The sequence below is a fragment of the Rattus rattus genome, chromosome 11 (genome assembly GCF_011064425.1).
Source record: "Rattus rattus isolate New Zealand chromosome 11, Rrattus_CSIRO_v1, whole genome shotgun sequence".
NCBI lineage: Eukaryota > Metazoa > Chordata > Mammalia > Rodentia > Muridae > Rattus > Rattus rattus.
Window position 1 is genome coordinate 95,437,891 of NC_046164.1, and position 3,472 is coordinate 95,441,362.

The 3,472-nt window shown below is 49.3% G+C and overlaps 1 pseudogene; it reads right to left on the reverse strand.

Moving 5' to 3' along the window:
• Window positions 1–1,296: 1,296 nt before the first annotated feature.
• Window positions 1,297–2,755, reverse strand: LOC116912057 (annotated as a pseudogene).
• Between the last annotated feature and the right edge of the window lie 717 nt (window positions 2,756–3,472).

Sequence of the window (3,472 nt, forward strand, 5' to 3'; positions counted from 1 at the left end):
GTCAGGATCTGGGAGCAGAGTCTCCAGGTTCAGACCTGTGGGAAGTGCAACAGTAATCCTGTCATAGTTGAGCAACAGAGTCTGATGATGAGTCATTCTGGCTTTAGTGAGCCACAGGTTGGGAAGCTGGAGAACAATGTTCTCCATGGCACGTGGGGCTGATATTACCAAGTTCTGTCCCAAAGTCAACTTGTCTGCATCCTTGACTAGCACCATGACTGCAGCCACAATCCTCAAATAAACAGGCCATCCTCATCCCACCACCAAGGGATTTAGTTTCTTGGAAAGGTATTCCACTGGCTGCTTCCATGGTCCTAATTTTTGCGTTAGGACCCCCTTTGCTATGCCCCTATTCTCAGCCATGTACAGATGGAAGGATTTAGTCACATCTGGAAGGTCTAGGGCAGGTGCTGATATCAAAGCTGTTCTAATGTCATTAAACACCTGTTGCTCTCTCTGCCCCCAAACAAATGGTTCCTTGTTTTTTGGTGAATAGGTATGGGGGGCTGCCATCTCAGGAAACCCAGGTATTGACAGAAGCCAGCTGTGCCCAAGAACTCTCTATCCTGCCTTTGGTTAGAGGGTGGCGGGATGTGGAACACAGTCTCTTTCCTAGATTCTGACCACCACCTCTTTCCTTCTCTGAGCTGATACCCTAGGTAACTGACCTGTTGGCAGCAGATTTGGGTCTTCTTTGCTTAGGCACAATAGCTCAGTTCCCACAGTTCAGTGAGAAGGCATTTGGTTCCTTTTAGGCACGGTTCTCTGCTTGATGCTGCTAAGAGAAGATGTACCGCAAGAGCATCACCTGTTGGTTATCTGCCTGAAAAGCAGCCAGATCTTGATGTAGGGATTTGTCAAAGATGGTGGGAGAGTTCTTGAAGCCCTGAGGCAGGCAGGTCCAGGTGAGTTGGCTCATCATACCCGAGGCTGGGTCTTTCCATTCAAAGGCGAAATACTCCTGACTCTTGGTAGCCAGGGACCAACAGAAGAAGGCGTCGTTGAGGTCCAATACCGTATACTAGATTCTAGATGTAGGCAAAGAACTTAGCAGGTTATATGGGTTGGGGACTGTAGGGTGGAGTTCAGTCAGCCATTTGTTCACCTCTTTGAGATCTCAAAGAGGTTGATAATTGGCCCCAGGCTTCCGTAAAAGGAGAAGGGGGGTGTTCCATGCAGATTGACATTTCCTCAGCATCCCCAGTTGGAGGAGGCACTGGATGTGGGACTGAATCCCATCCTGTGCCTCCTTAGACATAGGGTATTGGCAAATGGTGACTGGACTGGCCTGTGCTTTTAGGTATAAATGAACTGGGGCCAGTTTCTGGCCGCTGCCATCCCTGCAGTTTCTTCCCAGGCCTGAGGAAAATTCTGCAACCACCAGTCCATGTCTTTGGTTTTCTGGTTCTTAATCTCAAACAGTTGGTATTCATCTTCTAATTGTACAGTCAACACCTGAATGGGCTCTCCCTGCAAACCCCTGACTTGGGGGCCCTCAGGAAGGAAGTGGATTTGTGCCCCCATCTTAGTGAGAAGGTCTCTTCCTAGCAGTGGGTAGGGGCAGTCAGGAATAACGATGAATGAGTGGGATACCCGACCCACACCTAGGTCCACTATTCTTCAGGGAGTCCATGAATACTGTCTGTTGCCTGTGGCTCCGTGGACCCACGACTTTTTATTGGAAATTGGTTCATCAGATTGCAAAAGAACTAAATATTGGACCCCGATGTCCACAAGAAACTGGGTGGGTTTCCCCTCCATGTTAAGGGTTACCCTGGGTTCAGGGAGGGGGTCCGAACCCCATCCCCTCTAGTTGATGTCACTGTCCTCCTGCGTAGGCAACAGTTCCGGACCTCAGATGTATAGGGCCCTTTTATTTCCTTCTTGGGGCAGTCTCATGCCTACTGTCCTTTTTCTTTACAGTAGGTACACTGATCCTTGGCCAGGGGTTCTCTTCTGTTGCCAGGTACTGTCTTACTAGGTTCTCTGGTTTCCCTAACTACTGTGGCCAAGATCCTATGGTGATTCCTCTTCTCTCTTCTTTGTCTTTTAAGCTCTCTAGCTTCCTGCTCTTTCTGCTTTCTTACTTCCTTGTCCTCCTCAGACTCCCTGTTATGGGACACTTTTTCAGCTACCTGCACTAACTCTCTTAAAGACTTGTCCTGTAACCCTTCAAGTTTCTGCAACTTTTTCCTGACGTCTCTGCTGGACTGATCAATGAAAGCAACTGTAACTGTTGCCTTATGTTCCTCACTGCTAGAATCATAAGGGGTGAACTGGCGAAAAGCCTCCATGCATCTCTCCAAGAAGGCCAAGGGAGATTTATTTTGCCCTTGCACTACCTCTCTTACCTTAGTCAAATTGGTGGGGTGTCATGCTGCCCCTCTGAGACCTGCCATCAGAGCCTAGCGATAGACCTTCAGGTGCTCCCTACCTTCAGGTATGTTGAAATCCCAGTTTGGTCTGGTTAATGGAAAACCTATGTCTATATCCACTGGCAGGAGGGAGTGGCCTCGAAAAGAATATGCTGCTTCTCCTCAGTGGTGAGTAGGACCTGAAGGAGCTGCTGGCAACCATCCCAAGTGGGTTGATGGGAGAAGAGAAGTGAATCAGTCAGGTTAGTCAGACTGTGAGGGTTTTCAGAGAAGGAGGGGCTATGGGTCTTCCAGTTGCACTGGTCAGCCATGTACCTCTCAGTCCCAACTTCCCAGAAAGAGTCTGGAGCATCCTCTAGGACTCCTGTAGCTTGCAACATTCAGGCACGTATGCCCAATATTGTAAGAGTTGATGACCTTGGTCATCAAGGGGACCATAGGCCCGGAGGCCTATGTCTGTGAGTCTGGTTGGGCCCAGATCCTCTTCAACTGTGAGTTCCCTGGTCCGGTGTCTCTGGCCCAGAGGGTGTATTTTCTGTTTCCCTTACCTCCTCCTGTGGAGCCGAGGGGCCTGCAGGTAACTCTGCTTGAGGCCCCACAACTGGGGCCACTGGAGGCTGGAGAGAAGGAGGACAGGGAGGAGGGGCACCCCGAAGGAGAAGTTCAGTGCCTGTATCAGGGAGAACATTTTTCCTGGAATGGTCTTGGAGAGTGAAGTCAGGCACCCCTGCAGGTCCTGAAAAAGGAACAAAGGGATGGGACCACTGGGGAGGATCAGGGACTAAATCCTCCCAGACAAGGATATACTGAATTTTGTCTGGGTAGCTCTTAGAACCAACACCAAACACACACTGCTTGATTGCTGTTACAAGAGTCAGGGAGAAAGAGCCATTGGCTGGCCACCCAATCTGAAAAGTGGGCCACTCTGAGGCACAAAGAGTTTCCCATTTCTGTTTCTTTACATCTACTGATAGGATATGGGCCCTGGCCTTAACCTCTGCCCAATGTTTGAGAGTCAAATTCAGAGGAGTCGATATATTCTGTCCCATTCTGTCTAAAAATACCATCAATCTGAGTCCACACACAAACAGACAGAA